Source organism: Hirundo rustica, chromosome 3 (genome assembly GCF_015227805.2).
Source record: "Hirundo rustica isolate bHirRus1 chromosome 3, bHirRus1.pri.v3, whole genome shotgun sequence".
Taxonomy (NCBI): Eukaryota; Metazoa; Chordata; class Aves; order Passeriformes; family Hirundinidae; genus Hirundo; species Hirundo rustica.
Genome location: NC_053452.1, coordinates 24,600,267 through 24,624,166, shown reverse-complemented (window position 1 = coordinate 24,624,166; position 23,900 = coordinate 24,600,267). Strand labels below are relative to the sequence as shown.

General features: G+C 43.5%; 1 protein-coding gene across 9 annotated transcripts in view; it reads left to right on the top strand.

Annotated features, from left to right (window-relative positions):
• The first annotated feature begins 1,188 nt into the window (after positions 1–1,188).
• TRERF1 (transcriptional regulating factor 1) overlaps positions 1,189–23,900 on the top strand; it is a 99,915-nt gene continuing 77,203 nt past the window's right edge. For 2 of the 9 annotated variants that reach the window (XM_058419994.1, XM_058419993.1), the window contains exon 1: positions 1,974–2,043. The gene's annotated coding sequence lies outside the window, so the exon portion shown is untranslated. Of the gene's footprint in view, positions 1,228–1,973; positions 2,044–2,314; positions 2,363–2,955; positions 3,004–3,139; positions 3,275–5,318; positions 5,417–23,900 lie in introns of those variants that run through there. The other 7 variants (XM_058419992.1, XM_040060167.2, XM_040060171.2 and 4 more) reach the window with 6 other exon arrangements.

The window sequence follows — 23,900 nt, the reverse complement described above, 5'->3', positions numbered from 1 at the left end:
ACAAACTGAGCTAACGATTCTTTGTTCAAGTTTAAATTAGACATTTGCTTCTATTTTGAGTTATAGCACAAACCCTTGTGTTTCAGGTAAATCAAGCAACACCTACCTGATTCAACAGAGATTTGCTTGTATTGATTAATTGGACAAGTAGAGATGCTGAGACAAATCTAGAAAGACTGTTAAATTCCATTGCTTACTTTCAGAGGTCATTTTGGAAATCGCAAGTAATATGGGCTATTCTGGGTTTCAGACTAGACACAAAAAACAAACAGAGGCAAAGCACATGTTGAGTTGTGGTTTTAATTCTATTTTCATCATAGTTTATATAACTTAGGACTCCAGCAAGCAGACAAGCCAACCATTGAATCCAAAACTCAGCGTAGATTTTGCATAGCTCAGCACAGAGAACTTACAATATCCGAATGGTATTCTTCGGTTAAGTAAAAATAAAATTAGAAAATTAGTGGCTGGCTAGGAAGAAAACAAGCCTTTTTCACGTTTGCCTATAGTTCAAAGAAATTTAATAGCCAAGGGGTGATATCATACTTTTTCACTCTCGCTCTAATCTACACTGTAAATCAAAACAATCTCATAAAAGGTTAAATTATTAAGAACAGTGGGCCGATGGAAGTGTCATGCAACCAGGAAACCAGGATGACCATAAAAAGAAAATGAGGCTGCTGGTAACCATTATAATATAAGGCTGAATCACAAACACTAACACCGAAAACCTTTTTCTGTTCCACTTATAACCTTGAGAGTTTTGTCTGTTGGGGATTTTTTTTTCCCCTCTTTGAAGGCAGAAGTAGGCCTATAACCATCCCCGTTTCAATTTCTCTCTTCCAAGCTATGGTTTCTTACAGTCTGTCATTGTCCGTGAGCTTAAACAGAGCACTGCATAAGCTGTACGCACCACATATCTGTCCCTGAGATGTAAAATCCTTCCCTGCGAGGGAACATTTTGGTGCAATCCAATGCAAACGCTGAGCCCAAGGGAAAAAGGACCGATGAGGTATTTCACCAAAATGTTTCTGTAGACTTTAAAAAAACATCATTTACGACTACCAGTGGCAAAGATCGGTGACCACAGGAGCAAGTTCCTACACTGCTCGCCGAATTAGAGAAATAACTTCTGAATTAACCCGAAGCGGAGGAGCCGCCCTAGAGCCGGAGGCGGCCACGGCAGGCGCAGCAGCGCTTCCCCGCTCAGGGCAGGAGAGCTCCCGGGTGAGAGAGAGCGCGCCTTTACCGCGGCCACTTTCCCCCTCCGGCGCCCCGGGGGAGGCCGGGCCACAGCGCCCGCAACCCCCGGCCCCGACACGGCTGCCCCATTCCGCACGACACCCCCGGCTCCGGAGGAGCACCCCCTCCATCCCAGCCCCTCGGCGGCGGGACCCCTCGGCCCAGGGCTGGCGCGGCGCCGTCCCCCGGCGCCGCCGCCCGGGCGGGAGCGGGAGCGGGAGCGGGAGCGGGAGCGGTGCCCGGCCCCACCGCCCTGCGGCATGCGGCGGGATCCCGCGGCACCCCCGCGCCCGCACCCCGCCGACCCGGCGGGAGCCGCTGACAGGTCGCCGCCAGTGGCCCCGGCACCTGCGCTGCGCTCACCGCCCTGAGAGGAGGGGCTGCCGGCCAGACCGCGGCGCGGCGGAGCGGGAGGGAGGGAGAGCGGGAGGGAGGCGGCGGCGGCGGCGCACGGCCGGCGGCGGGCGGGCCCCCGGGGGCGGCGGGCGCCCCTCGCCCCGCCGCGGGGCCGGGCGGCCGCGGCGCCACCGACACCTTACTTCCTGCTTCGCTACCCGGGGCCAGACCCATCGCGGCGGAGGGATCCCGCCGCCTCCCGCAGCCTCCTCCCCCTCCTGCTTCTGCTTTTCCCGGCTCCCTGCTGCAAGGAAATTATTTGACAGCGATTTGCTGACACCGGGGGTTTTTTTTCTTTCTTTTTTTTCTTTCTTTTTTTTTTTTTTTTTTTTTTTTTTAACCCCCTTTCTTTCTTTTTGCATCACGGACTCGGCAGCGCGGCGGGCGGGGGAGGCCGTGCCGGAGGTAAGTGCCGGTGCCCGGAGCCTCCCCCGGCGCGGGGCCCCCGCCCCGCTCCATGTGCCGCCGCCGCCGGGGTGGGTGCCGGGCAGCGGGGCCGCGCCGCGCCGGGCCGGGCCGGGGGAGTGCGTTTCCTGGCGGAGCGATATTTGTTTACAGGATGGGCGCCGTACTGTAAGTGAAGTAGGACCGAGCCCGGGGCAGCTCCGTAATAAATTAATATCGCGATTTGCTCCCGCCTCGCCGACACCGCCACGAGCCCCGCGCCCGCCCCCCCCATCCTCTTCCCCCCGCCCGCCTGCACTTGTTGCAGACTTCGCGCCAGGTAGGGGCAACGCTTCGCAAGTTTCGTTTTTGCAGGAGCCGGGGCTGCGCTGGAAGGAGAGGAGGGGAAAAAAAAAAAAAAAAAAAAAAGAAGGGGGGGGTGGGGGAAGAGGGAGAAAAAAGTTTGCAGCTCGCAGTTGACTTTCGGTCTGCAGCGCCGCGGCCCTGCCGGCCGCCGCCGCCTCCTGCCCGTGCGGGCGGGCGGGGGGCGCTGCCCGGTACCTGCCCGGGCCGGGCGGGCGGCGGGGCCGGCGCGGGGCGCCCCCGGCGCGGCGCTGCTGCGAGTCCCGGGCGCCGCCGCGCCGTGCCGGGAGCAGAGGCGGGGAAGGGCGGCTCGGCGGGGCTCGCCGCGGAAGTTCTCCGAGCCGCGTTGCCGGTCACGGCCCCCGACACGAGTGGGCTACCCACGCGCTACTCCTCCCGTCCTTCGTCCCGCAGCGCGCTCGGCGCCCTCTCGGTATCGGTGTTGGGAGCGAAGCGGTCCCGGGGCTCGGCCGTGGAGCCCTTCCCGGGCGGCACCGCGTGGGGCGAGCTTTTGGAGGAATGGGAATTGCTCCCTCCATTCCCGCGGGAGAGGAGCGCGCGGCGGGCTGGGCGCTGGCGGGGCGCTCCGGTTTTCTGGCCCGTCAAAATTACGAAGTGGTAAGGAACGAAAACTCTTAGCCAGGTGTTTAAATAGCAGAGAGGCGATTTGCAAGTGAAATTAATCGGCAGTTAACCAGTTAATAAATGGATAATGCCTATTCATCCTTCTGCTGACTTTACAGAGTGGTTTTTATGTCTGCCTGTCAACTAACCGGGCTTGACTGATCGAGATGTAAACCTAGCCAGGTTATTGCCTTCGTCCACTAAAATCTGACCTGCGCTTGCTGTCCTTGTGCATCAGTGCTGGTCATCATTCAGATAGTTACAGGTGAGATTCATACATTTTTACAGACTGACATGATGGCAGCAAAATACATAGGATTACCCATAGCTTAAATATTTATGGAAGATATTGTGAAGTGCTTAACTGCATGATTAATGTTTTAAACGGGTAACCACGGAGGGGGAAGTTTTGTGCCCTTGGTCGATACAATTTTACTGTAGATATGGGAAGAGGAGAGAGTTCACCTGGCAAGGTTGGCCTGGCTGCTCAGCAGGGCCACTCTGCCGCCTGTGCCCATCCTGTTTGGGCCTCTGGCCCGCAGAGCTCCCCTGGGGACCAGGGATTTGTCTGCTGCCCTCTCTCAGGGCACAGTGTCACGATGAAGTGACCCATCCTTACAGTGTCAGTGTGTGCATGAGTTGTTCCTGCATGCGGTACGTGCAGCTGCTTGCTGTCATTGCTTATCTACTTCGTGGTCTTGGATGGTCAGTTGGATCAGAACGGAGCCATTGCATTAGTGAGGTGCATCTATCTAGAAATAACTCACTTTGCTTTGTTGCCCACTGAAGTGACAGCGTTTAGTATGGCCTGGCTGCTATCATACCTTGTTTCTAAGTGTTGTCCAAGGCACACATAGAACAACAGAAGGGCTGCTCCATGAGTGCTGCTCTATGCATGCATACCATGCAGCTTTGCATAAAACAAATAAAGACTTTTTTCTAGAATTTAGATAAGTGATTTTTCGTATGAAGAAAATGTGTTGTATGCCTTTTTTTTTTGACTTCTGTAGAGGATACTCTGATAAACTTTGGAAAAATTAAAGGCTTAAGTATAGCCTACTCAAAAAGTTTTGGTGCAAATGAACACTCTAGAACAATCTGTTCTACCATTGATTAGCAGCTTGTGTTTCTGAAATTGGAGACCTCAATGAGGACCTGAGCAGCGCTGTGGTATGGTGGTCAAACCCATGTATCTTAAAAAGCCAAAAAAAAATTCAAATACAAGTAAGGCACTTCACTGTGAAACTTGGCCTGAGTGCAGATTGGAGAACTGGCCTCTCGGTGATATGATAAGAGCGGAGCTTAATCACGCGGCTGTATCAATGTATGTCCTGCTGTTGGCATGTTGGCATCCCTCCCTGGGGAAGAGGGATGAGGCCACAGGTAGCTAGGCAGGCATCCTGCCTCCAGTGTTTAATATCATGGCCCAACACGAGCATAAATAAACCACAGCATGACTAACCTCTCTACCTAACATTGACTCATGTTATATTTCGATAGGCTTAAAAGTCTCCGTGCCTAAGCCATTTCATTTGCTCAACCTATATGTTACTGATGGTGGCCTGCCTATTGAGAATCCTCCAGTATTCATTTAAGATCATAAAGCAAGTCCTTGTTTTAGGTTTGTTTTGCTTTTGGGTAGAGCTTGACTAGCCGAGATAGAAAAAAGGAATTCCTAGATTTTAAACTTAAAACTCTGTTGCTTCTCTTCTGGCCATTTTAATTCTTCAAGTGATGCAGTGAGGCTTGCTATTATAAACTGGGCTCATAATGGCATCTGGCAGGGAGTGTGAGAAAAGTATAAGAAGAGCAGTTCTGTGAAGTACCGTAGGTTTTCTAAAGCAGTAAGTTAATATTTTGCTGTGAATATTTTCATCTTTTGTTGTTGCTGTTTGTTTTTATTTTTTTCAAGTGGGGGACATGTCACCTAAAAACTTACTCAGCCAAGTGTTTGAGAAGGCCCTTCTTTCCCTTTGCCATTACTGTAATGGGACCGTATAAAAAAGAATGGCCCTGCATTGTGCCTCCTTACTCTGTATCGTAATAACTGTGAGATAAGGCAGTTTTATTTCAGCTTCCTGAGAAATATGTGCTTGTTTTTTGTTTTTGGGTCTTTTGTTTGTTTTGTTTTATTTTGTTTTGTTTTTTAAAAAAGCAAGCGGTGTTTGACAGACACAAAATAATGGTTGGTGTGGAAACAATTTGTTTCCTCCCCTTGCATTCTTTAGAGAGCAGCATAGTTCAAATGAAAAGTTATCATCAGAATTGCAATTTATTCCACCCCTAAAATTAATGGATCCTTTTGCCAGCCCTCCACCTGAGAGAAGTAGGCAAAAGCATCTTCAAGTGCGTGCATGAACTGAGTTCTGCCTGGAGTAGCTGCCACACCCGTGGTTATTCACGTAAGGTGAGGAGCACAAGTGGTCGCGCTGACTTCCATGGCGCTGCTTACGGGGGTAGAGGTACCGTGTGTGTAAGTGGGGAGGGGGTGGGGGGCTGCATTCAAAACGAAAGGAAAAGGAAGGCAGCAAATTCCATTCGGTTTGCTGCATGTGAAGTTATAAAACCTCTTCTTAACTTGTCCATCTCTGAGAAACCCATTACTGTAATCAGTTGCAGGGCTGCGAGGGGAAATCGGGCCTTCTAAGATAAAGACCAAAATAGCGCATTCAAATATATTTTAAGAAAGGCAACTTTTCCTTCAAAGAGTAGGTCTGAACCTGGTTCAAAGAACAGTAGCAACTATTTCATTGGGTTGGGTGGCTTTTTTTTGTCTTTAAACTCTTTGCTTGAATCCAAACAGATTTAAGAGTTCACTGAAATTACTTTTGCGCAGCATGCATTTAGGCACCAGGTTAACTTATGGAGGTTGTGGGAGTATCTCCTGTTAGATCTGAAATGCCAAGAATGGGCTCTTGCACCGTCATCTCCTTGCTGTGCTACTGTATGTCCAGGCTGGCCAGGAGGACAAAGTGGGTGACACAGCCGGCCAGCAAGTCATATTGACACTGGCTCTTGTTGGATGTTGGTTTCTGCTGGCAGAAGGAATAGTGGTTTTGATAGCAGTTGCTTTACTCTCTTTCTGGCTTGCCTGTGTCACTGGCTGGGATGTGCTCTTACCTGAATCTGCTCAAAACAGCAGCAGAAAAAACACCCCAAACCATTGATTTGTGTGGGGAAAAACTGGAAAATGTGCTCAGGTTACAACCTGCAGCCACAGAAACTTGAAGGAAAAGATATCATTTTTGTTACTTTCTTCTTGAGAGGATAATGGCTAGGGGAACCCAGGACATGCTCTTAAATATATGCCCTGTTACTGTGTAATTGTGTTTGATTTTTTTTTTTTTTTTTTTTTTTTTTAGTTTAAATTCTTTACAATAGAGTGGGGGAGTTGCAGGGTTTTGGAGTAGTCCTGTAGTTAGGTATATTTTGAGATTCTGAGTAAAATGAATCTTGCGGTTTCAGCTTACTCTGTAACAAAGAGTAATGTGTTGCACACAAACAGCCCACCTAAGTTTTCCTAATTGACTGATGATGTGCTCTGGAAAGACCCAAAATCCTGATATGAGGCAGATTCAAAAGGTAGTTGATTTTTTTTTTTTTTTTTTTTTTAAGTTTTCTTCTTAGTTTGTCATTCTCCAATTTACAGTTTAAAATTTGTTAGAATTTCAGATGAATGGCTTCTCTTTGGCTTCCCATCCACTGCTCAGGTGGGCTGTTGTTACTTCCCAGGCACACAGTGACAATGCCGAGTTTCCATACCCCACCAATGTCTAAGGCAGCCATCCTGGGTCTTGTCACAAATCTGCTCCTGTCTGTTTAGCTCAGTAAGTAAATGGTTTCTATCTTTCCCCTCCCTTCCCTCATCAACTGCTCATGGTAATATTTTTTTATAGAGCCCGCATTGTGATATGTCCTTGAATTGCAGAGCTGCAAGGTTTTATTTTCATTTGCCATTTTTTCTCTTCATGTTTAAAGTCCATTGCAACTATAGCAAAGCAGGATTGTTGTAGATGGTCTTTTTTGATTTCTTCCTCCCCCCCACCCCCCCCCCATTGCCAAAAATCTCATGTTCAGTTAAAGGAAAAATTCATACTTGGGTACTAAAACTTACTCCAGCTAACCCTGGAGTGTAAAGACTGCAAAAATATGGACTGGGGAAGGATTGCCCCAGCAAAACAGGTAGGTGTATGTTAAATGTTAAATTATCAGCACCTCCTTTTCAGAAGATCCCTGATGATGAGGTTTTTGTTCACGCCATCTGGCTAGAACAAGGCTTACCAGGACTCTTAAAGGACAGGGGCCATTTGAGGTGCAGAATTTATATCAGGTGCTTTCTTTTTAAGTGAATGTCAAATCCTAAATAATTTCAGCATCAGACTGTGCAAAAAATGTACCCAACCCTGCAAAGGAAGTTTAAAATTTGAGAATGGCTGAAGTTCTATGTCTTTAAAAAAAAAAAAAAAAATATATATATACACACACACACACACACACATATACATATACATATATATAAAAATAAAAAATTGTCTTTTTTTCTTTGTTCTCCACTCCCTCCTCTTTTCTTCCCCCCCCCCCAATTTTCATTGATGGGGAAGTTTCATTTCCTTTATTTATATATTTTTAGTGCATGTGTGTTTGGGGGGGCATGAGGGTGGATAGGAAGGAAGTCTGTGTTCTAGTTTTTATATTTAAAACTAAAAAATAGCTAATGCTTGTGTGTTTAGAAATGGCTTTAAATACATAATTCCCAGTAAACCAAAAATTCTGGTGGCGAATAGTGAAGATTATTAGGGCATTGAGGGGTTTTGCAACACTTCTGTGTGGGTGAGGGTCCTGTCTGAGTTCCAGCTGTACTAGCAGGAAAAGTGTTTTTCCCAGTACTGTCATGCTTCACTTGCCGAATCAGAACTAGAAGTGCATTTTCCTGGAAGGATCTCTAGTTACACTTGGAGGGTTATGCCAATTACAGCTACATTAGGCTTTTTTTAAAAAATTTATTTTTAATTCCACGTTTGACCTACATAGTAACTTCTTTCATTTTCTTAGCAGAACACCCACTACAATCCTGGAATGTCAGTAGGGTAAACCTGCTGTCCTGTGGCTCTTATGTATGTAGGTGCTCTTGCAAGAGCATGATCTTAAGTGGGTCCCCGTGAAATGAATGCTGCTAGAGCTTTGCATAACTTGAAATAGCCCTCTGTTCTCCAGGCAGAATTAAATACAGTTTACTGAGGAGCATGAAGTATGTTATGAAGTATGTTGTCCATATGTAATAATACTTTTTCCTCAAAAAGGATCCCGTGTACTTTAATTCTGAATACAATTTTTGAATACTGCAGGTTAGGAAATACTGCATTGCAAATCTGTGAAAGTTCAGAGACATAAGATGAGGTGATTTTAATACACATTTTGATCAGAGATTAAAAGTTATTTACTCTTTTGGACAGTGCAGCGGTTCAGGAAGAAGGAGGAGGCAAACGGGGTTTCTTTGGCAAGTGTCTGTAGGTGCTGGGTGTTGGAGCAGGAGTGCAGCTGGCAGTGCTGCCTCCTGGACTTGTACCACCAGTGCTTCATTCTGCTGCTACCTTGCCGTCTCTTTCTGCTGGTGGAGAAGACATCCTAGTGGATGATGTTTTTTGTACCAGAAAAAGACAACCCTGACTAGTAAATAGTGCTGTTGGGTTTTTTTTGTAAGCAGATTTGCTACCCATTTGCTCTTTGTGTGATGTTAAAATTAACATTGTTAGCAACAGTAGCAGTGCATTAAATAGAAAAATGGATGCTGACCAGACTTTTCATGGTTCACAAGTACGAATACTTGGAAGGCCTTACACAGCTAAACTGAACTTTATTTTCCCTAAAATGTAGGTTGCCAAAGCCCTGAAATACTTAGGCTACTGACTTAAAGTTTCATAAACATCATCTCAATTGCTTCTTTTTTGGTCTGCCTCTTTTATATTTTGCTTTATCCTGAGCATGGAAGCTGGGCTTACCTTGCAGAGAGATTGTGGTGTTTGAGTTGGCCCGTTGCTGCTCTCAGCAAGGAGAGGGCTGCATGTTGCACTCTTTTGAGAGGCTGAAAGCATCTTCAGTGTTTCTTAGGCCATAGTGGGCCTTGACATAAGCCTGAGCTCTGTGGCCATTACCAAAGCTGAGCTGGAGACCCGAGTCACCTGAACAACGAGTACACGCCACATATAGCTCAATGCTGAACGCAGCGGCTTTGTTGCTGCTTGTGCCCCTAGTATATTTGGAGGGAAATGTGTGGAAGCAGTCCAGATATTAACTCACTGGCATTATTTGGGGTTTTTTTTGTTACCTTTCAAAAGCTTATATTCAGTGTTGCAGGGGAGCCCTTAGGTATCTTGATGGAACAGGAGAAATTGTGAATGTTCAGCCACACCGAATGATACAACTTTTCAATAGCACTCATGCTTTGGCCCACCATGCAGTTCAAATTTAAGCAAAGGTCTCCCATGTGGTTGCTGGCACTTGTCCTCCTATCTCTGTTTTGTATCTGTAATTTCAGTGTATGCTTCCAGAATGATTTTTTTATTCATTTCCAATCATTCTTCAAAGATAACTGGCAAAAACCATCCGGCTGGTTGTGATTTTACAGCAGTAGAAGGTAGACAACTTTGATCTTTTTAAATTAATTTTCTTCATGTGTGGGCTGAGTGTGTAGTGAGTTGATTTAGTTTTTATTGATCACTGTAAAAATGTGAATTCAGCATCAGAGCAATGATAATAAACAAGTACTTGCAGTGATATTCTAATGAGTTCCTGGCAAAAGTAAGGCAGAACACCGTCTCAGAGACTGACGTGCTTTAGCGGTGAGATGCTGAACCAGGATACTTCATTTGACTAAAGCCGTTTGAAGTTCTAACTCTCTCTGGCAACACACTTGCTGCGAGCAGGAGCATGCCAAATGGGGCAAGATGCAGTCTTTTCATGGAGGCATTTGAGTGTCAGAAATGGCATTCTTGCCTCTGTCTGGAAGGGCTTTCACCCTCCTGATCATGCCAAGGTAAGACAGGTTGTAGGAACCAAGTATCTGCTTTTTTAGGAAGTGTCTCTGAGCACGAGCAGTGGAGCATTAATGATCTTTCCGTCCCCATCCGCAGGAATGCCCTGCAAACCATCACCACGTGTTTCAATAAGTCTGCATGGCAAAGCATCAGGTACCGAGTGGGGGAGTGGAAAGAGGTTTCTAAATTAGCAGACAATTTATGTCTGGAGAAGTGAGATTCATATTCATAACTATGTTAAACGCTTATTTCTGAATATGGTAGGGACATATCTCCATTTAAGGTGGCGGTAATTCCTCTAAGCTGAAATAGTTGCAGAAGTATGGGCAGGCGAATTCTCCCTTTCTTCCACTGATGCTCTGTTTCCAAGACTTGAAGAGCCTTCTCAGTTGTGATGGTGAACAGTGATTCTATGGGTTTTCTTGTTTGTTTGTTTTTTGTCAGTTGAGCTTGTTTTATGCTGTCAGAGTTCAGTAAATTGATACGTGAGCAGCATGGATCACAATGAAAACATATTGCTGCTGTCTGTATGAGTTTGTTAAATTAGAAAATGAGAGGCAAAATTTTTTTAAGTGAGGAAAATAAGGGTTTTTTCAGACTGAAATTTTGAAAGAGGTGGTTTATAACGAACTTTAATACTTTTCTGAAGTTGCTGCTATTATAATGAAAGAGCATGAATAAGAGAATATGCCTTGCAGGTAAAACAAAAAAAGATTTCATCATTTATATACTTGAAAACCAAAGATGCATTGCAGAGGATAAATTTTACTGTTCCTATATTGCTTGTAGTAAAAAGTTACTCTTTGAAGTTGAAAACAGCTTTAGATTTAAAGAAATAATACACCTGAAAAGGGAGGTGCGCAGAAAAAATACATTGGATTAAGTACTGTTTCGTTAATGAAAAGAACGTAAGTTAAGCCAAATGTGGTTGCCTGCGTAGTAAGGTACTGCTTAACGTGAGTGGGAATGATAAAGTAAAATCTTAGCAGATTTTTATTTCAATGATTTCCAACTTTCAGAAGTTTTAATCTGGACAGTGCATGCACATGCATAAACAATAGACTAATACCACAGAATTACTCTAATTTATGAAAGGAGCTGTACTTTGATGCTGGAAGTCTGTCAGCATATGATCCCTAGGCTAACTACTTGATCGTTAGTTAAAGTAGGGGTTCATTAAAATAACATGGGCTCATCTGGTTTTAAAGGCCACCTCTCAGCCAGTAGGCGATGGTCCAAAACTAATAAGGCTGCAGCGCAGACAATTGTATGGCAGTGGCACATAGATTACTGCATAAAGCTGGCTGGTGGGAAGGCTTCCGTTGGATTGCGTGCTCAGTATTGGACCAGATTTTTCAATTTTTAGTCATCCGAAGCAAGGCCTGCTCTTATTGTAGTTGGTTGAACTACCTGTGTGACTGCTTGAAAGAAGGTGCAAGGTTGGGTCTGCATATGACTGCAGCTCTTTGTTGTAATTATTTTACTCTAATAATTGTATTCTTCTAGTTGAACTATCATAATTACAAAGTGGATGATGGGTTTCAGTTGTAAGGAAAATCCTTACATTTGAGCCCTGTGCAATCCTTAGCATAAATAGCTGCTTTTTTTTTTTTTTTTTTTTTTTTTTTTTTTTTTTTTTTTTTTTTTTTAGGTAGAACTTTTACTTTCAGGTTATTTCTGGAAAATCCGTACTGCTAATTATGTAAATTGCAAGAAACGAAAAAAGAGAACAAAAGAGTGGGGCATCTTATTTTAGGCTTCCGCAAATGCAAAGTCATATGTGGCCATTACAGCTATCTAGAATATGTACCTGCATTGTTCTGTTACTGCTTTTGTTACCAGTAAAACTTAAAACTGGGCATTTCTTGGAGGCTTTGTACATTATGTTACATATTTGCCAAATGTGGGAACCGGGAAGTTTTTCCAGGAGCAGGGTCAGCTTGTGCCCCCTGGAGAGTCCCTCCCTGCAGGGCTCCTTCCTCGCATACACAGAAGTTTCTTGCTGAAAGAAAATGCAGGGTTTTCTTTTTTTGGTCTGTTTGTTTTTATGCTGTTGTGTAGGCAAGCGTGAGCTTTCTTAGGGCAGCCCTCTACAAGAGCAGCAAGTTTTTGTACCTGCACCTTTTGCCTGTTCAGGCAGTAAGAAGCTCTCCTTGAATGGAGGAAAGGCAGATTTCAGGGCTGCCTGCCGATCCGAGGGAGAGGAGAATGGAAGAAGCGGTGTTTGAGTGAATGAACCAACTTTCAAGCTGACTCAGTGATACACGTACAGGGTACTCTGTAAGGATTAGTCACCAACTTACAGTAAATCTGTGTGCTGCTTGGTGGGGATTGTCTCTGTGGAGCTGTGCTTACCGAGCTTTGTAGACCGAGAATGCAGGTAAATGTTATTTCCACAGTATTTTCCCAGTGTACAACGACAACAAAACGCAGTGAAACTCAAAGGCTTGTAAATTACTAAGCTAAAGGCAAAAAAAAATCTTTTGGCTATCTCATAGTGCTGCTATCTTCATCTGTGAAACTAGTTGGAAAATGAATAAATTATGCAACAACCTTTTTTTTTTTTACTATTTAGAAACCTGTGCTTACATGTTATTAGTACTGTTCTACCTTGTTCTGTGCAGGTAGGTTTTATCTCGCGTTGTTTTTCTTTCAGTAGGTAGGTTTCAAGCTACATTTGTGTAAAACACCAATTTACATGATGGCAACAGAATAACAATTACAGGGAAGGATATTCATCTGTTGAAAACACCATTTTCATTTGCCAAACAGAAATTTCAGGAAAATTACCCTCCAGGTTGAATTTTCTTATAAATGTTCTCAAGTTCTGAAATTATTTTCTGGCATAATAGGTAAGCACAGCACTTACAGCAGAGCTCCTATTAAGAAGTTACTTTTTGAGGGGAAAAAAGTGAGGGGTTTGGTTTAAAAAAAAGGCAATTCATTTTATTTTTTTTTTTAATGGTAAAATTATTCTGCAGCATTTCCTAAGTGACCCAAATTTAGTAAGTTAATTTTTTTTTGTACTTTCAGATTATTCTTTCCGCAGTTTCTTCTGTTTGACTGAAGGTGGGGGTTTTTGTTTGTTTGTTTGTTTTCCTTTTTCCTTTTTTTTCCTTTCTTTTTCAGTTAATTTAGCTGAGCATCTTTCATAATCCTAAGACGCCCTTCCTCTCTGATCTTCTGACCTGTTTTGCTTGGCTTCTTTAATCTGTCCTTAGAGAATAGTTAATTTCAGCCATAGTCATACCAAAAAATCCTTTAGAGCTATTAGAGCAAGATCTTTTATATATATATACTTTGTTTAAAATTACTTCCTCCAAAATAAAAAACCCAAACCAAACATCTTGCTGAAGAGTGAGAACCAGACTGTGCTGGCACTGCTGGGTGGGACGGTGCTGAGGGTACGTGCCTGTACAAGTGGTTTGGCTCACTGCTCTCCCAGCGAGCTGATCCTGTCGAAGGCTTCGAGTCCTCTGAAGAGCAGGAGCTGAAAGTGTTATTAAGTTTTGGGGTTATCTCACGCTGTTTATTTGAAATGGAAGCCAAGCAATTTACATATCTCTGTATCTTGGATCTTGGATTTTTTTTTTTTTTTTTTTGCTAGCCGATGTGTGGAAATGACATCACAGCTTACATCAGCCATGCTAAATTCAGAGGTTTTTTTCTCCTCCCTGTTGGGTTATTAACTGAGCATTAGCTCTGTGCTGCGAGTCTTCCTTTGCTGCCTGTGGCACATCGACAGCTTCATCACAAATGTTCTGAATTTTGTGCGAGGAGGAGAAATGAAGATCTGGTGTAAAGCCTTTTGAAGCTGGTGGGAATGTAGCTCGTTTCCTTGCTGTGCGTGCAGCCAGACTGGGTGGCCCCCTAATGCCGCCTTGTTCCCAGGATCCCTGCTGCAGCGGAAGCATCCCAAGGACTGCACTGTGCCTTTTGGCATTTCTGGTGACCAGGTCAGGAGTTTGCTGTGGCACTTTGTTGGGTAGCTTATGTCCCCATAGCCCTGCAGGTCAAAACCTGCCCTTGGGAGACCGAGTAGGTTTTGAACTAAAGCTCTTAGGTTGTGGCTGAATGTCCCATGTGCAAAGCTGAGCTCCTTGGCAGGGAGTACAGAGCTCCTCATCTCTACCAGAAATCCCCATGTTTTGGAGCTGCCCTTCTGGGGTTGACGTAGGGCTACAGCTGTGGCAGAGTGTGAAATGGAGGCATCTGGGTTTCCTGTGAGAGCCTGAGGACCTAGGAGGAGGGAAACAGAAATCAAATTAAAGTTGACATTTTGAAAAGTTGATTGCTGTGTTTTTTAATCATAAAGCAATTTTTAAAGTAAGTCACTTCCCAGAGGAAAAATAAATACATTAAGAAAAGGGAGAAATGTGATGTTGAATTTGTGCATTTGAGTGCGAGCTGGTGGTGGTACCAATGTGCGCAGAGACAAAGCAGAAGGACAGCCATTGTTCTAACTCTCCTGCTAAATTTCCTGCCATAATGTCCTATACGTAGAGCATGTTAATTTATCTTTACTACTTTGGGAGGTCTGAGGCTGTGGGGATGGGACTCATCCCAATAACTTAAAAAAAAAAAAAACAAGCCAAAAAACACAATGAAACAAACTTATCTGACACTTCAGTGGATGTGGAGAGATTTCCCTTCTTGTCGTGTGTCTCAATCAGCAGCCCCCTGCCCTGGGAGAAAGGCAGGGAGGCCTCCAGGCACCTCCAATGGGAAGATGTGCAGGAACAGCTTTGGATTGGGCTCACCGCACGCGAAAGTTACCGATATCCATTCGCACGTATTTTTTGTACATCTCTTTTTCTGCCGTAGTCAAGAGCAGGGGGATGCAGGGGAAGGGCTGAGGGATGAGCTGGGAGGGCACATGATGGTGTAACCCCACGTGTTTGAGCGGTCAGTGCTCGCACACGCCGGGGAGCCGCTGCAATTTATGTCTCTTTTGGAGCTTGCGAGGAGCGCTTCATCGCTGCAGTTATTTGTATAGCCATATGCTATTTTTTTTCCTTACATATGTTCTCTGATAATTGTCAGTAGCAGGTGCCTGCGAGCCAAGGCGGAGCAGTATTTAAAAATCAGATGCTTAATGGGATTAAAGAATTGTGTGAGTTAAGCACCAGCAAAAAGGCCAGGTTGAAAGCATTGGCCTCTGAAGGTCGTGTTCCTCGCAGAGCAACAGCATGTTGCTGGTCTTTCAGCTCCACCATCCACTTGTAGAGATGTGACCTTCAAGAAGTAGTCAGGAGGTCTAGTTTTGGGTCTTTATATGTGGTTTGGTAAATCAAGGAAAACACGAAGTGCCTTCTGATGCGTGTAGCAGCCCCCAGAAACAGAATTGGACATGTGTTGCATTCCTGCTTGGTGACTTGGGTGGTTTGGGGCTGGTTGGAGGTGTGGCATTAAATCTCTAGTCTGGCAGACTCCCGCTCTTTGAACCTGCCTTTCCCCCTGTGTTTGTCAAGCATCCCAAGCTGTTCAGGTTGCATGGCTGGTTGGTGTTCCAGTGCATGTTTGTGCATTGGGTCCCCATGGATCATTTCTGTGATAGGAATTGCTGATGTTGCATCTCCTTCCATCATCTGAGAAACAACCACCAAGAGGAGGATCTGAGGAGACTTGTAGTCGCTCTGCACTTGGAATGATGCAGCTGTGACTGCTGAAAATCATTTTGGGGCATTGCACGACCAGAATCCCCCAGTATCCATGATATTACTGTCACATAATCTTCACATCTCCACAAATAGCTCTCTGAATTACCCCTCCCTCTGTGTTTCAGCTGGGGGGAACTTAGATCTGGGTTTAACAGACGTCTAGGTGACCAAGAAGTCAGAAGTATTTTGTGTTTCAAAGTGTCAGGAAAGACATAATGCCCCTAACATTCTTTCGTGTGGGGGGGTGGTTGTTGGTTTGGAGGTTTTTTTTTTCTTCATTTCTGGTAAAGAACTAGTAAAATATAGAGCACATATGGAAATGGCAGACGTTGTTGGGTTTTTGATTTTTTTTTTTTTTTTTTGTTGTCCTTGTTTCTAAAATTAAGCACACAGGAGTTTGTGAGATCTTGCAAAGAATTTAAATCATATTGCACAGTCATGTGTTCAAGGAATCTTTTTAATCTAGTCACATATATAGTGAACAGATCCAGATTTTAAAAAATGTGTTGCAGTAAGGAGAGATAAACCGAAGAGGATAAAGACAAAAGACTGCTAAATATTTTTTACTGTACTTACCTAGTTTAGTTTGCTGCCAGTACTCTGTTTCCTTTTTGTTTGGTTGTCTTTCATGTTCTTCCTATGTAAGAAATAAACCTGTGGTATGAGCTGTTCTGCTTATCCCTTGCATAATGTTGGCAACTGAGAATTGGATCACACGACTTAAAGTAGGTCTGTCTCTGTGTCAGAAAATTAACAGTTTCTCCTCCCTGTGGGTGGGCATCCATGCACAGGGGTAGTAACTTTTTTTTCTGCCGTGGTGTGTTTCTGTAGTATGTTTCTGAGCTGGATTGTAGGAGAAGTGATCTCACAGCTTTGACCACAAGTGTACTTGGCAGTGCTCACATGGGCAAAGCTGGTTGCAGAATTTGGGTCAGCGGGACAGTATCTTGGTGAGCTGTCTGCCACAGGACCCTCTCTAACTGTATTAATTTATTCTAATTCTTGCTACGTATACCATAAAACTTTCTTAGATGTTTTTCCTGCTGCATCTGCAGAACGTCAACCGTGGCCTACTACAAAACCTTTGAAATAATTTTGATGGCATATCCTACACCACTTGAGAGCGTGAGCAACTCAAGTCAGACATACTGAAGTCAAGTTTAGGCTTTGTAACTGAAAGAGATGTACAGGCACATCACACAACTGTACGTGGCATTGTTTTACTTGTTTCTCATGGTAAATTTAATGAGGAAGTCTTGGCAGATACATATATATATATATATATATATATGCACACTCACATGTACAAGGCAGATCTGAAAGCAGCGAATACAGGCATATATGCATTGTGTTTTAATTTGTTTTCTCTTGGGGGTTTTGTTACTGTTGTCCCTTTCTGAACCTGTAATTTTTCGTGTGCTGTTCTTTGGCCCTCTCTGCCAGGGAGGCTCAATCTATCATGTTAAAAGAAATCAATAAAAAGTCTAGAGGTTTATTTATAAAGTACAGCATAGAGAGAGGGTGCAAAAATTCCATTAAAATGGCAGTTTAGCACTAGCTACATCTCTTTGGGATTAAACTCCAATATTTTAAACTATTAAAATTGTTACAAGAGTGCTTTTAAAGTACCACAAATCACAGTAAAGCTTTCTAGTTGAAACTTGCCTTTATATAGTGTACTAGAATTTAGCTTATATATGTTTTTGGAGTGTCTGATGCTGCCCTCAAACACCATTTCAGCATCCATTTTAGAGCTTTATTGTAGTTAATAATCTTGCAGGTTTATCCTCAAGGGGAAATACATGAATGTAAGAAGTCAGAATTTATTTTCCTTCAGAAATATGAGTGTATGTATGTCTTTGTGCAGATGGAATTCTGAGCAAATTAATTATTTCTGAGAAGTCTATAGGCTTCTAATGTAATTCATCCGGATTGCCTGGTTTGGCACGTGCTACTTGGTTACAGGAATTTATAAATTCCAGCAGCTGTGGGCTATTTTATGACACAGCAGTTTTCACCAGCGATGTGATGCTCACCTACTCTATGTTTTCTGTCCAAAGAAATAAATGTGTCCGTGTGCTCATAAATATGATGGTGGAAAGTTTATGGGATAGTGTCTGTGCTGAACCTCTCAAATAGCAGAAGCTGTGTATCTGAAGTGTAAGCTTTGCCTCCACTCAGCACGTTTTTGAAATTTTTTTTAATAGCTGAAAAAGATTGATCTTGAAACTGTTGAGTTTAAAATGCAAATGGCACTGTATAGTTTTGTGTTGTACCATCTCCTGTCCTGGGATAAAATTGTTTCTAGTGGAAATGCCCTTTATTTACTTCCAAAAAAATGCAGGAAAAAAAAAAAGGTGAACTTCTGTTTGGGCCAAAAGTAGGCTTGTCCTTCTCTAGGAGACAGGGCAGGCTGTTGGAGAGCATGGCTCTTGGTAGGGGCTGTGGGAGCAGGCTACATAAAGGAACACAATAGAAGGCAAATGAGAAACTTGCCAAACATTTGTGTGTGGTAAAAATATGCACCCCGTCACACAGTCATGTCCATACATACAACTCAATAACCCAGTTCATTGTTCCTGCACTGTTCATCAGTTTCTGCCTCTCTTACTGACCCACAGCCTAGTTCTAGCTTACTTCTTGCTGTTGATTGTGAACATTTTCCTCTTTCCTTGCTGTGTGGAGTAAAGTAATGATACCAGCAAGCTTAAAAACAGCAAAGCTATTAACACTGCCCTTTCACTATTAATTAACATCTGAAGTTTCAGAAAAAAGGCTCTAACCTGTATAGTTTCTGTGGGGTGGAGATGCTAAAGGGAAACCACTAAAACTTACTTTTCTAAGCACAGACAGCTGAAATTTTTCTGTAAGGTGCTTTTCAGTGTGGAAAAGGAAAGCCTCCAGTTGTGTTATATTGCCCTGAGCAGAAGTAATAGTTAGCATCTCTGCTTTTGAAAAAAAATAAGCAAGTGATGTTAATGAGGATAAAGCAGAAGAGCATAGTTCAGGAAAATGGAGTTTCTTATGAAATCTGAAGTCAGGAGCCCACTGAAATTGGGATTGCAGTTAGGTTTAGCCAAATTGGGTTAGTTAGGTTTGGCTAAATTCTGTTTGCTGCCAGCTAAGGTTGATATCCCAACTCTGCTCTTCTGCTAGGGGAGCTCCTCCTCCTTCCTCTTCCTCCCCCTGTGCTTGCTCAGGCTCCCTCACCTCTTGGTGCTGGGCAGTGCTGCTGTGCCCAGACCTGCGCCAGACACTGTGATGTAAGGAGGGGAGTCTAATGAGAGCTGTGGGAAGAGGCAAGTGAGAGAAGGCAACACAGCCCAAAGTGTTAAGCTGCAGCTTCTGGAAGGCATTTGTGAGGTCAGGGTGCTGCGGTGGTGTGGAGGCTGCCTGAGGTCATTTAGGAAGTGTGCTGTCCTGGAAGAGAAATGAGGGCCTTCTCCTCTCGCCGTGCCATGCTCACAGGGCTGTTGTGGCTCTGACTCCCTGGCTGTGTCCCTGTAGGCAGAGCAGCCGGCCATCGAGCTTTGAACCTCCTGTAGTTCAGGGCACTGGTTTCCATTTCTCCCCGTTCCTCGCAGCGGTGGACATGTCCTCAGTCTAGCAGGATGTTTGTGTCCTTGCCTGCACCACTGACCTTCTGCAGATGGTAATAAGAAAGTGGATGGAGCATTGGCGGTTGTCAGTGCTGTCCTTGAGGAGAATGGGCCTGCAAGGTGGACGCTGAGCTGGCTGTGAGCAGATGGCACACACTTCGTGTAGCGGGTTAAATCTGCTGGATTGGATTGCTTCTGCTTCGAAAATTGACATGGGAAGAGCACTGCTTCCAGCCAACTGCTTCTGGGGTGAGTCTGGCATCTGGGTCGTAGTCTTTGTGCTGGGGTCGGGGTGTCAGCCAGCCCCTAAAGGAAGCCCCCAGTCCGCCTAGGAGGATTTTCCTATTAGAGCAATTTGGGGCACAGCGATGCCCTACTTCCCCCATTGGGGGTGGGGGATGCTGTGAAGCCATTTCTGTGGGTTTGCCTTAGTGAGGAGGTGGTGTGTTTTAGGATGTTGTGATGACCTTGCTGAGTCAAACAGCTTTCAGATAGCTGCTGGTGACTGGAAAGGATTGTCCTCCTGCAAGTGTGATCTTTTAGAAGTTTGAGGTCTGATTGTTGTAAGAACGGCTCTCTGGAGACACTTAAGTCGCTATTTAACCAAACTGGTAAAACCATATGCCTTTGGCTTCAACGAGTTTTCCCCACCAGGTCTGCTGATCTTACCCTTTCTCAAGATGGTGTGGGAATACCTGCGCTGGCCCTCCCTTGTGCTTGGGGGTTGAGCCCACAGTAAGTGGGGGAGGACTCTCTCAGCTTTTCTAATGTTTATGGCAGAAGGGAGGAAGTGGTAGATACCAATCTTGCCCTCTCACACAGCCTTCCACATGCATCTTGCTGGTGGCCACCCAAACTGTCCCCCAGAGATGCTGCCCTACCATGACTAATTTCCTGGCTTTTAATTTGAAAATGCAGTTGTCAAAGTTGTGCCAAGTTCCAGCTTTTGTTGTCTATGAAAACCTAGAAAGCATACTTCTGGGAAGAGGTGTTGGAGATCGCTTGGGTATTTCTGGTCATTGGAAGAGACGGGAAGGGGATTAGTCAGTATCGAGGATTTGAATAATTTAATTGGTGTACCTTGATTTCAAAATCAAGACTAAGTGCATTGGAAGTAGGAGATGCAAAGTCTGTCAGGTGCAAAGACTAATCGAGGTTGTGATAAAGATTTATACTGTCACTGGTAGTGACATAAAAGCTGAATATGATTGGTGAGATAATCAACCTGCGTGATAAACAGGTTATCTTTCTTCTGTTCTCTATGCAAATACTTTTGTTTGTAGTGTTTTGTGGACAGCAGTATTTAATGACCATGCATGTTAGGCATAACTGTTAGTTAAACTTCCTTGGGAAATATTTTAACTAATAGATGTACAAACATTTGAATCCAGTAAACTCTTTATGCATTGTTTTCCCGGCTGGAAAAATGTTCCAGTTAAGGGAAATAACTTTTCTTAGTAAGTAAATATTACTCTTATGGAGAAAAGTTTGTATTTTCTTCTGTGTTTTTCCTTTGGGATATGTGTGTCTGTTTTAAAGAAGAGTGCTAAGTGAATAAAAATCCTTGCTTGAAGTATTGGTGAGTTGGTAATGCAAGTTCAGATATTTGTATTACTTCTATGGCGACTTGTTTAAAAATAAACAAATTCTAATATGCATTTCATGTATATAAACAGCTACAGATGTTGTAAAACACAGAGCACAGAGTAGAATAACAGAAGTAAGCTTTAAATGTAGATGCACTGAATTAACTGAGACGCCTGGGGAAGCAAATTTAGAAAAACAGGTATTGAGATGGCTCCTTTCTTTGTTTGAGCAATTCAAATGTCAGAAATTGGCTAGAAGGAAATTTTTATCGCTTGTACAGTTTCAATATCTGAAAACCGTTTTTACCAGATTCTGCATTTATTGGTGGAGCTATAAATAAATGCAGAATAATTTTGCTGGGCTTCATGGAGTTTTTGCAGATCAGTATCAGCCCAACAGCTCTCAGGGTCTGGCCTCACTTCCTCCTTGGCTGGAAGAGCCAACCCAGTTCTTAAAAACTGTGGCAAAACTAGCTGAGCGTTACTCTTAGATATATTGGTTAAATAGGGGCTTTTTTGTTTTGTTTTTAATTAAAAGATATCTTTTTCAGGCAGACAGTTTCCTGGGAATGTTGGGACAAATGGCTAAGTAAGCAGTTTCCCATTACCAATCTTAGCCCCAGCGTTTGAAAAAGCGAAATACAACCTCCCCTCTGTCCCAGCCAGTGAGAAGCCCACCAGACAGACAGCCTTCACTCTCCAGGGACCACCCCAGCCTGAGCACCTCTGAGGGAAATGCGGAGCACAACAAGCTCAGCAGTTTGGTAGATGAAGTGAAGGGGGAAATAAAGTTCTCGCTGTTTCAGTGTGGAAATCAGGAGAGAAATATCAGGGCTGGCTGTATGTCAGTCTAAAAATCAAGCTTAGGAAGTTCCTTGGATAGTATGAACTCAGCTTTTTTGTAGGGAACCACTTTTAGATTTCCTGGCTCTTTAGGTATTGGTTGATAAATTTTAATTTTAGCAAAAAGTGAGTCAGTCGGTTACCTAAAATAACATTTTTGTTAATGCCTTGCCCCAGTGTAAAACATTTTAAGTTTAAAAAAACAAAAAAACAAACAAAACAAACCCACTTTTTTTTCTGGATTTCTTCAGTCTTTAAAATTGTCTCTATGATCTGACAGCAAGCTGTGGAATGGTTGAGTTCACTATTTTGACTTAAGCCCTGTATCAAGACTCCACGCCAGGGAGTGCAATCATGTGATAAGCAGAGCTGTGAAACACATCTTAATTGATGCATACTCCATTTAGTTGCTCTCTGGAGCCTTTTCCTCGTGGGGTTTTGCAGGATCAGGATCACGAATTAGCTTCTCCATACACTGCTTGTGACCCTTGACTGAACAGGGTAAAGGAAAAAAAAAAACCATAGACTGTGTACTCGTAGAGACCTAGCAAATAAGAGGACAGTTCACCTTTTATTTTAGCACTTCTGGAAGTGCAGCTCTTCTGGAATTGCTGTTGGGAAGGCTTGGTGAAATGTGAAATGGGCTTGTCCTGACTTCCTCCCGTGATCCCAGCATTTCAGTGCTGTGGTGCCTGTCCTGTGTTCCTTGGGTTAAGAAAAGTGAAGCAGAGGCAGCAGGAAGCAAGGATGTAAACTTCTCAGAAGCAGCAGCAAAATAATGACATCACTGTTTTTACAAACTTTGAGCAATCTTAAAGTTCTGGAGCTGTTTTCATCATGTCTGTTTCATGAGGAAAAATGTGTATTTTTGATAGCACTTGATGTGATCATATTCTTAACTTTTTACTGTGCTGGCATTTACAGACATGGCAACTGCTTTGAAATAGTGTTTCTTTTATTGCAGAGCTGATTAGTTGGGAGGGAATTGGAATTAGAAATTTTTATAACAAGCGCTGGCAGTATCTCACCACCACCCCACCCCCCCCCCCTTTAAATATCTTCTGCTTTTATTTCTTTTTATTTGAAGTCATTATGTGAGGTGCATGTTATCCACTGAAATAGAAATACATGAGGCAGTTGGAATTCAGCATTCTTGTGAAGTAATCTGTTTCAGCAAAAAAAAAAGGCTGTGAAACTTTTAATAAAAAGTGAAGAAAAAAGTTCTGAAAGTTTCTGGCTCTGGAAACCCACTTTTTTCTTCTGAAAATTTTACTTGTTGGTGTAATTCTTTAAGGAGGTTGTACTGCTTTTGAAAAAAATGATGCTGAATGAATATCATGGGATAATACAGAAGCCTTTGTAGGATGTTCACTGACCTACCTAAGAAACCCAAGAGAGATAATTACAACCTTTGGTACTCTACATGTAAATGCATTTTGCAAACGATTTTCCGTGAAAAAAAAAATGCAAACCAGTTACGTTGTGGAATCTGGATTGTAAAAGAGATGACTATTTCAGGTAATTTTTGATGAGTTCCAGAATTCAAAAAAAAATAAATTGTGGCATATTAAATCATTAGGCATCTTTACCAGGGTATAAGAAAGATTTATGGTGCAATGAAATATTGCTGCAGCCTAATTTATAACTTGACAAATCTGGTTTTATAGGGTTGAATTAGAAAGGATACCTCATTACTTGTGGGGAAAACTTCTTTTATTGTTATTTTTGGCACCCCGATCTTCTCTTTGGTTGGGCTGTGCTCTATAGAAGCTGCTTTGGGCAAGATGTCTCAGCTGATCCTTTTTCAAGGGAGCTGTGCAGGATGAAGTCATAATTAAGGATCACATCCTGGCAGGCCTTTCTTAGCATGTGTGGTTGATGATTTCAAGTTAAATGTTTGCAGTCCTCATTGCTCCTCTCTGTCAGAAATGTAGTTTTTCTTAAAAGCACAGAATTGTATTTCATTGTCAGATATTCCTTACTGACAGTGAATACCAGATACTGTATATACAGTATCAGTAGTTATAGAAAATTTAGCTACACCAAAATTACATGTGTGCGGCCTTTTTTATTTAATCCTCTGTTCCTTTCTTCTGCAGTGCAGGCCTCTTGATTGCACAAGGAAGGGAATGCTTTGAGCTTAAAGTAAGAGGCAATTTATGTGGAGTG